The sequence below is a fragment of the Mus musculus genome, chromosome 15, assembly GCF_000001635.26.
Source record: "Mus musculus strain C57BL/6J chromosome 15, GRCm38.p6 C57BL/6J".
NCBI lineage: Eukaryota > Metazoa > Chordata > Mammalia > Rodentia > Muridae > Mus > Mus musculus.
The window spans coordinates 41,254,332-41,266,424 of record NC_000081.6 but is presented as its reverse complement, the minus strand read 5'-3'; the positions used below and the strand labels follow the sequence as shown (position 1 = coordinate 41,266,424).

Sequence of the window (12,093 nt, the reverse complement as noted above, 5' to 3'; positions counted from 1 at the left end):
CTAGAAATAGACAGGATAGAGACTAGTAAGTGAATCAAGCCATTGGTTTAGTGAGTGCTAATATGTTAATCAAAAACTGGTAAATAGCCGGGCATGGTGGTGCATGCCTTTAATCCCAGCACTTGGGAGGCAAAGGCAGGCAGATTTCTGAGTTCAAGCTCAGCATGGTCTACAAAGTGAGTTCCAGAACAGCCAGAGCTACACAGAGAAACCCTGTCTCAAAAAACCAAAAACCAAAAACCAAACAACAACAACAACAAAACTGGTAAATAAACAATAAAAGAAGACAATACCTTGAAAAGTGATCCTGATAAATTAATTAGCTTATGGTAGCTGTAGGGGAAGTCTATTGAAAGTAGACTCCAAGTACTCTTATTTATCCAGCTGCATGGAGAGTTGTAGTTTCCTCATTCCCCTGTCACTGTCAGTGTAAGGTATAGAAGAGGATATTGTGTGTCTGGGTCTATCCTGAGAAGCTATAATTAACAGGAGAACAGACATAGACAAAGCCTGGGCCTATCATGGTGATGGCTCTAACGGACAGAACAACAGGAAGAGGCCAGCTCATATTTTAGGGACACAATGGTGTTCCCCACTGCAAAACCAGTGGGTTAGACCCTCAGGCTACTCAATCTTGGGAGAGAACCTGAAAAGGCAAACAAGGAATTTCTGTAGCATTACAACTGTCAGGGGGACAAGAAACCACCACCACCACCACCACCACCACAACAACAACAACACAACAACAACACAACAACAAAACTACAAAGAGCTCTTTTTAGTACAAAGACAGTGCGGGAGATTAACATGTCCTGAAAATGTCATTAAAGAAATTCAGATTGTGGTGTTATGTACATACAACACATGTACTAATAAACATATTACATATATGACACAGATATGGTTATGTAAAAATGTGTTTTCTTTTTGCCTTAAAACTTATAGACTATTTCATAAAAGAAGAGAAGCTGAGGTTTGTACCTCACTAACTACATACCTGAGGGTGTCAACAGTGTGCATGTAGGAAATGTACATATTTAAAAGCACATTTGTTTTAAAACAAGTGAAACATCTCACAGGAAGAATTTTGAATACCCAGAAGCACACTGCCCGTTAGTGGTCAGGTTCAGCCTCGAGCGTGCAGCTGAGGCAGCTGGGGCACCTGGGCCGTGGGGAAGGTGAGGCTGTATCATCTAGTGAAGGACAGACACTTCACCAGGATGATTCACAGAAGGTGAGAGTAAGATGAATAACCATGACTCCTTGTCCTTATTTTAAAAAGGATTAAGAAAGAAAAGAGGGCAGAATTTGCTAGAAGGGAAACTGACAACGAAGCACCCAATGTTCTTTGAGAAGAGGAGCATTTTAAAAAGCTGCAGCTCTGTGGATATGGATGAAAGGTAATGCAAAGCTATTCAGCCTTCATCAAGAGCCAATCAGCCACTTAGCTATGTTTTCCTTCATTGATTCAGTTCTGTGTCCCACATTGTGACCCTGTTATAGATATAACACATAGAGTCACCAAGATTCTTTCTGCAAGCTGAAAAACAAACAGAAGGTGAAATATCTGAGTTTATTTTCCTTATCTAGACTATAATTAATGATGTGCAATCAAGCACACCATTCTTTTATTGCCCCTTTTCAAATTGTGACATTTTTCTTGTCCACGACAAATAGATGCCAAGTCACTGCCCACCACAAACAATCTCCCCATAACTGAGTCAGTAGAGTTATTGCTTAGCACTGACTAGCTGTCATTTTGACCCCCAGCACTGCAGAAACCCCTTATGATGGTACATGCTCACAATCCCAGCACTGGAAGGTAAAGGCAGGAGAATTAGGATTTCAGGATCATCCTCAGCTATATAGTGTTCAAGGACAGAACAGACTATAGAATACACAATCCTCAAAATTTGAAAAAAGTACTACGTTTTAAGATTTTATTTATATGATGGGAGATCGTGAAGCAGAACCTTTGCTGCACAAGCATGGAGGCCTGACTTTGGACCCTCAGCAACCAGCTAATAAATAAATGCTGGCTGTGGCTATGCACATGCAAACCTACTGTTGGGGAAAGTGTAGGCAAAGAAGACAAGAGGATCACAGGGTTATCCTAGGGAAAACAAAACAAACAAAACAACACAAAACAACAAACTCATTGAGCTCCAGGTTCAGTGGGAGACCACATCTCAAAAGAATAAGGCAGTGAATGATAGACCAGGATACATGGTGATTTTTTTTTCTAGCTTCTCTATATACATAGACACTCACTTATCTACACACAGAGAGACAACAGAAAAATAATTTTAGAAAGCACACTATAGTGAGGGGAATTATTACTTATTTCTTAAATAAGTAAGATTTATTTAAAATTAACAACAAAAGTGTGCCAGGCATATACAAATACAAAATGAAAATGGTATCTAGTATTTTATCAAATTCCTTAATGAGGGGGTCAGGAGAGATGGTGAGGACCGGTTCAAAGGCAAGGTGACCATGGCCTAGCATACTTTCTGGGCTTCCTTAAAGCAGACACCCTTTCTTTCTCTGTGGTTTTACTTTTTTTGCTTGTTTTCCTTTCCTGGCAGGCCAAGACTCAATTCACTTCAGCAGAACCATGAACAGAATATTATGTAAGTATATGACAAGATCATTTTCATTCCATCCTAACCCCATTTGTGTCCACAGAAGCCAAAGTGAATGCTTGCAAATACAGATGAATCACCTGGAAGCAGAACTTCTGTTGCTTCACGCCTATTTGTTCTCTATGCTTAGGCTTTGAGGTCTGTCCCTGATGTATCTTTCATGGCTGCTGTTTCTCAATTTCATTGGCCATCACCTTAGTCCCAGCTCATCAGCAAGGGCATCGCTGAGCACTGGGATGGGTTCTCCATAGCTCTGCCTTCCTAGAATTTCTTTTCAGTTGATGTGCACAGCTCTGCTAAATTAGAAAGACCCTTTCGTGCTAACTCTTCTCTACAAAGGCTCTTACTACTTCCCAGACTTTAAAGCTTCACATTTAAGATGAACCTGCTATTGGAAAAGCAAATGGAAGATGGGCAAGCCATTTCTAATCCCTCTTTACAAGCCAGTGTATAACTGAAGGAAGGGAGCTGTTATACCTGTTTATTAGAGATATCTAATGCAGCCAGGCCAGCAGGTAAGGGAACAGGCACCCTCTGCCAGAACTCGTCAGGTAGTGCTTCAGTGTTATTCTTTCCTTCGAAGAAGCAGAGACATTTAAAGAGATGATTATTGTCCCTAATGTGACTATGTTCTTTATTTGCTTTTACTGTGACCCTATGGCATAGCTCGATTCAGAGAACCTTAATGGAACTACAGTTCATTATTTATGAGCTGTGTCCCTCTAGTCAAATTTCGTATGCATTCTTATAGGTGTTTTCCTTTTCAGGAATTGGGGCTACAAATGGGGATAGTTCCGTTTAGGGTAATTGGAGAATCAGCTGAATATAGCAAACATAATGCACAGAGAATTGGCTAATATTGCTTATTGTATATTGATAATAGAGTGTGAGAATACATATAGTAATAAAGGCAGTTGTGTTGGTTTAGCTATACTGATTTCACATAATTTTGCAATTGCCAGCCATAAACAGGTACAAATAGTGCCCATCCCAGGCTGAAATGTTACCTGCCATTTCCTTTTTATTACTGCTTTTAAGGTTTCCGTGTGTGTGTGTGTGTGTGTGTGTGTGTGTCTTAGTTAGGGTTTTACTGCTGTGAACAGACACTTCTGAGGTTCATTCAACTTAATTAACTGTAATCCCCAAAGCAAGGCAGGAAACCAGCTGGGCAAACTCCAAACTCTGCATCTCCGTGGCTGATGTCAAAGCGGTCTTCAGTTCTCCACTCCTTTTTCATCTTTGTTGACTGAAACAAACTGCTTTCTCCTGGGTTTGTTCCACTCCCTGTTAGCAGCTTTCCTCAGCATGTATCCCATGGCTCTGGCATCTTTAACATCTTTGAGTCTCCAAGGCAATTTCAATGTTACAGCTTCTTGTTTCAGTGTCTGGGATTCCACTTGATCTTTTGGACTCCTCCTAAGGGCTGGCATCACTTTTCCAGCTCTGCCCTCTGTAGCACTCTAAGCTCAGGTTGATCCACTCCACTACAGCTGCTGTTCTTGGTGATCATCCCATGGTTCTGACATCTCCAATACACTGGGGTGTTCCACTCCAACTAGGCTTCACCAATAGCCTCTCATAGGCTCTCTTCAGGGTGCCAAGCCTCAAATCCTTTGCATGACCCCTTCAGTCCTAGACCATCAACTTCAGCTGAGACTACACCTTCTCCAATGCCCTTCCCTGGCCTCTCACAGTGCTAAGCCTCAGCTTCTCTCCATGATCCCTTCATTCCTTCACAAGCAGTACCACCTGAGTGACTCTTACACATTACCAAGTCCAGCCGCAGCATGAGGTACAACCTTGGGTATCTCTGAACACAGCTTCTTTGTGCTCCCAGAAAACAATTTCCAGAAGATTTCACCTCTGTGATGCTGGTCTCTTCTTAATTACTGCTAATTCCTTAGCTCCAGCTAACCAGCATAAATTTTCCCAGTAGTTCCTTCCATTCTTAACTCTATAGCCAGAGCCACAATGGCTGAAACTGCCGAGTTCTGCTGCTTAGAGGAACTAGAACATGATCCCCTTGTACTATTACATTATCACTAGCTTTTTGTTTTCTAAATCCTTCACTGCCTAAGCTTGGCTATCCTTGTTCTTGCTCTGTAGATTGACCTTGAATGCAGAGATCAGCATGCCTGTCTCATGGGATTAAAGGTGTGTACCACCATGCCTGGTTCTAAATTCAGCTGGGTAGGGTCTTGCCCCAAGGTCCCACTCCCTTAATCTGTTATCCCCTAGAACACAGGATTTTGCTCCATTTCACTTCCTGGTATGCCTTTAATACTTGAACCATATATTTTATATTTTGCCTTTCTAAGCTTGCTATGCTTGTTCAAACTTCTCTTCATAAGACTTAACCAGAGAACAAAGTCTCTGCTGGGCTTTTTGAAGCTTCTTTTGTCAATGCAATTAATCCAAGTCTCTTCACCTTAGCCTCAGGCAGACTTTTCAGACAAGGGCAAAAAGTAGCCACATTCTTCACCAAAATACCACAAAAACAGTCTTCATGCCACATTCTGAAATTTTTCTCCTTTGAAATCTCTTGGGCCAGGTCAATACAGTTCAAATCACTCCCAGCAACAAAGTCTTCCATATTCCTACTAGGATGACCCATTAAGCCTCATTCAAAGCATTCCACTGCTTCCCAAATCCAAAATTCCAAAATCCACATTCTTTCAAATAAAAGCATAGTCAGGCCTATCACAGCAATACCCCAGTCCCTGGTACCAACTTCTGTCTTAGTTAGGGATTTACTGCTGTGAACAGACACCATGACCAAGGCAAGTCTTATAAAGAACAACATTTAATTGGGGCTGGCTTACAGGTTCAGAGGTTCAGTCCATTATCATCAAGTTGGGAGCATGGCAGTAACCAGGCAGGCATGGCACAGGAGGAGCTGAGAGTTCTATGTCTTCATCCAAAGACTGCTAGTGGAAGACTGACTTCCAGGCAACTAGGGTGAGGATCTTATACCCACACCCACAGTGACACACCCATTCCAATCAGGTCACACCTATTCCAACAATGCCACACCTTCAGATGGTGCCACTCCCTGGTCCAAGGATATACAAACCATCACAGTGTGTACATGTGTTCATGTATGTGTGCAAGTGTATGTGCCTATGTGGGGAGGCAGAGAAGGTGTTAGGTGTTCACCTCTTTTATTCTCCCTTCACTCCTTTGGAGAAGGATGTTCCTGTGAACATGAGGTGTGTACTTTCTCACCTGCCATCCAGCAAGCCTCAGAAATCCTCCTGCCTCAGTGTCCCAAAGATGTGGTAACAGGTGTATACAGGATGCCTGGCTTGTTATATGGTTGCTGGAGGTCCAAAGTCCAGTCCACATGATTGCACAAATGCTCTTAACCCTATGTAATTTTTCTGGAAAGAAGTAATTTATACACACACCTTTTGTTGCTATTTGTTGTTTGATTTTTTTGAGTATAGAAATTATATTCATGAAAATGTCAGAGTGTCCAATAATTGCAACTATCAGAAGGTAAGAAGTTTAATGTCAATGTCATTTTGACTTATAATTCACAATTATACACACACACATTGAGAGAGAGAGAGAGAGAGAGAGAGAGAGAGAGAGAGAGAGAGAGAGAGAGAAATAATGGTAGATTTTCCATATTTGATTCATCTATAAGAAAAGTTTCACAGAGGATAGAAAAATAATTTAAAGAAACATACTATAGTGAGGGAAATTATTTTTTAGAGACTCATTTAGGTCTTACAGTTAGGAAAAATGACTTCACATTTGTTTCCAAAACAAATCACAACTTTTTAGAAGGCAGCACATCTCTGTCCTCACTATGCCAAATTTCATCTAAGTCAGTTAAGTGTTTCCAAACAAATCATGAAGGCTCTTCACAGCAGTGGCATCTGCAGTTACCCTGTGAAGGGCTCAACTTTGCATACTACACTACACCAAGTTAATAAAAGCACTAAGAATGAATATATAATTCACAGTATTTGTTTGTTCACCTCACAAAATAGAATTTACAAAAGAATTGTCATAGAGGAATCTGACTTTGGAAATGTTCTGTTACCTGGCTCTCACCCTCTCAATGAAAGAAGACAAATAAGAGCTTAAGCAAAAGTTTAGGAAAAAATAATCTTCCCCAGTGGAGAGCACAGCAGTTTATTTAGCCAATGCTAAATTATCATCCCTGAAAATGTACATACCTGGGAGGTTCTATTCAGGAATACATATGTTCATACATATAAGCATGCAACAACAGTTAGTGAAAAATGAGGCCATGAGTTTGAAAGAGAGAGGAATAAAAGGGGTGGGATTGTGTAGCCGCTTGTATTATGTTAATTTGCGTACCCAAAACTGCTCACATGAACATCTGAACATAACACACTCAGGGACCCTGCCCTCAGTTGGTTCTGATTGGTAAATAAGATGCCAATAGCCAATGGCTAGGCAGGGCAGCCAGAGGCAGGAATTTTAGGATTCCTAGGTGAGTGACAGAGAGGAAGGAAAGAAGATGAAGGAGATCCATCATGCCAGGAGAAGGAGAGATGCCCTACCTGAGAAGGCAGGGCCAGAGAACATAGATGCCCCGTAGGAGCCAGGGGAAAGTGGCCCATGAGGGCTGCCGAACTGGTTCCAGAGCAGCCAAGATGGAATATAGGATTTAGTAAATAATATCTTGAGAATATCAGAGGGAGGTAGATTAGTGGTGGTGGTTTAGAAGTAGTCCAATAATTGAACTGTTTTAGGCATATCAAAATATAAAGGCTGTGTGTGTGTGTCTTTCATTCAGGAACCCAGAATATTGGGGTGGATATCGAAGAACACAACTCCACCAGAATTTATTAAAATATATACTTCTACAGGGCTGGAGTTGGAGGTAGGAAATGGAAGTGGGGTATGATGTAACTATGCAACAATCTCAAAAACAAATGATAGAAAAAAGTGTACATAGGAAAGCAATGAACCCCCTCCAAGGAGTGGTGGAAATGGTTCCTCCAAAGAGAAGGAGAAGCTCACTGAGTTCTGCACTGTGAATTTTAAACAAGGTTTTGAGAGTAAGTATGAGATAGGTAGCATTGTCATAGGATAAGGTGAGTCTTTTGTCCTCCCAAATCAAGTAGATTTTCTCTTTAGATTATTTTCCCATGGTCTATTAAAATAGAAAGTTTTGTATGTGTAATGGCAGCAGGGAGGTGGTGATGTATGCACACATGTGTGCTGGGGAGGGATATCAAAAACTCAATTCAAATGATATTTCAATGACGTTAGGTTACTTCCTCAGTGATCATGTATTGATCAGAAAAGTTACTCGACATGCCAGTTTTCAATACAATTGGAACAAGTTTATTGTATCTTCAGGGACAATTAAAAACTATATAAGAATTAAACTCTATAATAATTGTCATGCCTGTCATGGTTTGGGAACACAAGAGAGATGAATAAATAGGGATAAATGCAGTTGAAAAATCTGGAAAGGAGAGGCTGCCAATTGTTGCACCTATAACCACTCCATATCTTGCTATTAAATACAAATTTCTTAGCTATGGATAAAACATAAGCTCAAAGGGGCAAACAGATGGAGGATTTGTTTTAGGCTCAGTCTCAGTGTTTCAAAATGTGCCTTTTTGTGCTATCTTTAAAAATGAACATGCATATAATAATCTCACTATCCAACTTACTAAAGCAAGTAAGTTTGTGTAAATATGTTTACATGTGAGTATTTATCTTTGACAAGTCTCAGGGTATTTGTGTGTGTGTGTGTGTGTGTGTGTGTGTGTGTGTGTGTGTGTGTGTATGCACAAAGTTTTGTTTTTTTCCCCTAGGCCAGCCTGGAATGCACGATCCTCCAGAGTGCCTGTGTTAAAAGGATCCACCATAATATTTGGATTTGAGATCAGAACTGATGGATGCATTTTATCTTAGTAAAGCATAGCTAAGACAAAATTGACCCAGAAATATGCCAGCCTCTTTTTCGTATTTATTTTCTGAGGACTATTTCAAACTGTGGGAAATGGCAGAGATTGCAGACACACAGTTCCCACAGACACTGAAGTAAAAGTAAATCTCCTGGCACACAGTATTCTGGGGGCTCACAGATTTGGAAAGTGGGGGGCCTGGTGCATGTGCTTGATTGGTTCTCCATTTCTGTAGCTCCAAGGTCCTGTTTACAGTGGGCATCTCTGTGAGCTAAAGATAATCTCATTGATCATACCTCTTTCCACAAACATGTCTTTATGGGCTCCAGTGGGATGGTAGGGTGCATGCTCATAAGGAAAAGGTTGAGTGCTTCGTGTACTGTGCAAGCAGGCAAGGTGAGAATGAGCAGGCAGTGAAGAGACCCAGCAGTGAGAACAGATTGCTATTTCCTTAGATGCCTTGTTGAGACCTTGTTTGACCTTCTTCAGACTCTTCTTTCATTTTAGATTATAATACACATTGCTACTAACGATTATTTTATATGGGATGGCCAACTATTGACCCTGCATTACATTTGATGACAACTTGACCTTGGCATCATAGACTCTCCTTATTGTTTTAAATCTCTATCACACCCTCATTTGCTTTTTGTTTCAAAGGCAAGACCATTATCTCCTGGAAATTACTAAATCGTGTTTATTTAGCTGCTAACAAAGTTTAATTTTTGACATTCTAAGACATTCTTCATCATATGGGTTTCAAGGTCACTGTTCCAGGAAGCTTCCAATGTCTGTTTGATGTCTCCTGAGACAGTTTTTCACAAGATGATAACATTTCATTCCCACTGACTTTCTTGATAGATTGCACCAAACATTGGAATTCCTTCATGTAATATCTGATCATTGAAGAAGAAGAGACAACCACAGCATGCTTAGAAGGCCGTCCAGCGGTGGAACTTTCAGGTCACAGCCTGCCCAATGCCTGCTTTACTAAGTTAGGCTGTATTCTTTTTACTTTCAATTAAAATACTGAAATAGAAACTCCTTAAGTAACTTTTTCTCTTTTAAATAAATTAGATATAATATGAGCCATTAGTGAGCTGTATCACCTAAAAAAAAAGAAAATAATTTTTGTATGTGAACAAAATTTTGATTTAAAAACATGTTCTCGATCCCTTTGAATCACCTCTACTCTTCTTTTTTCTTTGCTCGTTTGTTGTGGGGGTGTTTGTTTTTTCCTGTGTACTGAAATAGTAACTGTATTATAAGATGGACTCCACTCAGAAAGATCACTGTGGCATAATGTCTCTACACATTTTGCTTCCTCGTTTTTAACTTAAATGTTAAATGTGCTTCACCCATGAGCTAGTCATCAACATTTTTAGCCTACCTGGTTGGAAATAGCTTGTGCGGCCTATTTTTCATTCTCTCCGTAAACTAATATTAAGTTTTTAAAAGAATTTTATGATATTTTGAAAAACATTTTGAGCAGCATCACATTGTCAAGTTACTTCACAACTTACAGTTATTTTCCTTGATTCCTGGTATATATTAAAAGAAGTCATTTTAATGGATTTTTTTTCCATTTCAAAGAGTATTATTGGTGCGACTCTGAAATTAAAACTAACACTACTTTATCAGAGAGTAGCCATTTTAGAATCCCTACACAGTTGTGAAAGGTAATAAAGTATCTTTATTCTTTCTTGCCATCTGGATTGTAAATGATAGACTAAAATGGTAAGGATAATGACTTCTAAAAATAGCAGTCCATGATGTTGCTGCACCTGCATATGGCTTAATTAGACCTACATTCCGCTCGCAGTTAATATCTACCTGTAATATCTAGCCTCTCACATTACATGTGGTAAGGGCATTACAATAATTGCAGATTAACCTGTTGGTTTGTACATCCTGAGCGAATGGACGATTTGGCTGAAGTTTTAGGCTTGTGCTGAAACTTAAATTATGTTCCTACTTCCTTGAGTTTATGTTTGTGTAACTCACTTTCAGCTCTGGTAAAACCCTAAGAGTATATGAAAACAACACTGGAGAGATTGTTAGACCATTCTTTCTTGTCTCTGTTGCAACTTCCTTCAGGGATGAAGAGTAGTGTGGAAGCATAAGCCAAATAACCCCTTTTCTCCCTGAGTGGTTTTGGTCACGGTGTTTCTTCACAGTGTAGTAACCCTAACTAAGACACATGTCAAAAGTTTATGCTGAAATTCCAGAAATAACAAGAACACATTAGAAAGACTACTTTGGAAAAAATATATTGACCACTTGGATTGAATAGTCAATAGATTTACTTTTCTTACACCAAACTACCTATGAGAAGCTCCAGTCAGGGACTAGACTCTAATGTGGTAGGAAGGAATGCCAATTTTATAGAGAACTTATTTCAGCTAGGAAAGTATAATTTGCACACATCAGCTCTATATGAGAAAAGTACAAGGTATATTTATATGAATAGAGTGTTTTATCTGGAAGTATATATGTATGTAATATGCATGTATGTGTATCACATGAGTACCTGGTGCCCAGAGAAGACAAAACAGAGTCAGATCCCATGGAACTGAACTTATAGATAGCTGTGTACCATGGGTGATAGCTGGGTATCAACCAGAGTCCTTGGGAGATCAACAAATACTCTAAATTGTTCAGCTATATCTTTAGCCTCACACCATGTCACTTTTCTGTTCAACCTCATGTTCTTGCTCATTGACTGATCTGACTGAAACATCTGTCTTGAGCCTGAGAGTTGAAACATTCTGTATTGGATACGGTTTTACCAGATCATGAAACTGTTACTTCTTTTGTATTATTTCTTTATTAAATAAAGTAATGCTATTCAGGTGACCAGTTTGAAACTAAGGTCACTGAAAACAATACTAACCTATCAGGAAAGACCAGAAAAATTCTTCACCTTGAATGAATGAGTTATATACCTTGTTAGTTGGGCATAAGTGACTTTTCCCCCCACAAATGACTATATTTTCTCCATTATTAATCAAAAATAAGACACTACCTGTGAAATTATAATGCAATTTGAAATTTGGACTTTCTTTAGAAAGTAAAAGGTTTTTTTATTATTTAGGTATTACTTAAAATTCAAAAATTGATCAGCACTTGTAATATGATTTATGTCTTGACCTGAGTAACAGGAAATGACAGCTTCATAGATTTGGTTTTTGAAGACTTTGAAACTTTCAAGAATTAATAATACATTGATTTTTCAAGGGCAGAGGTTTATTGCTGTGGGAGTCATTTTTGTCTAAAGGATTTTTATTTCAGACTCAAAAGATCCCCCAAAGACTTGAAAGATCTGCACTATTCTGCAAAGTTCAGAAGGCTTTCTACTTACCAGTGTGAACACAAGGCATGACTGGGAATTATGACTTTAGTTGTCAATATTTTTGATGCTTAGAATTCAACACAGATGAATTCTATGGTTTGCTCACTTTAGCTAAGACATCAGAGATGTGTATGGTGTGTGTATATGTGTACACATACATGCACATATTAAATGATGTCGCTCAGTGCCACTATTT

At 39.4% G+C, this 12,093-nt stretch overlaps 1 long non-coding RNA gene across 2 annotated transcripts in view; it reads left to right on the top strand.

The window, feature by feature from the left end:
* The window catches only part of Gm33557, a 43,374-nt gene extending 33,837 nt beyond the window's left edge, over positions 1-9,537 (top strand). For both annotated transcript variants that reach the window (XR_384067.1, XR_875321.1), the window contains 3 exons: positions 1,283-1,400; positions 2,589-2,633; positions 9,407-9,537. This is a non-coding gene — a long non-coding RNA (predicted gene, 33557). The remainder of the gene's footprint in view (positions 1-1,282; positions 1,401-2,588; positions 2,634-9,406) is intronic.
* The last annotated feature ends 2,556 nt before the right edge of the window (positions 9,538-12,093 follow it).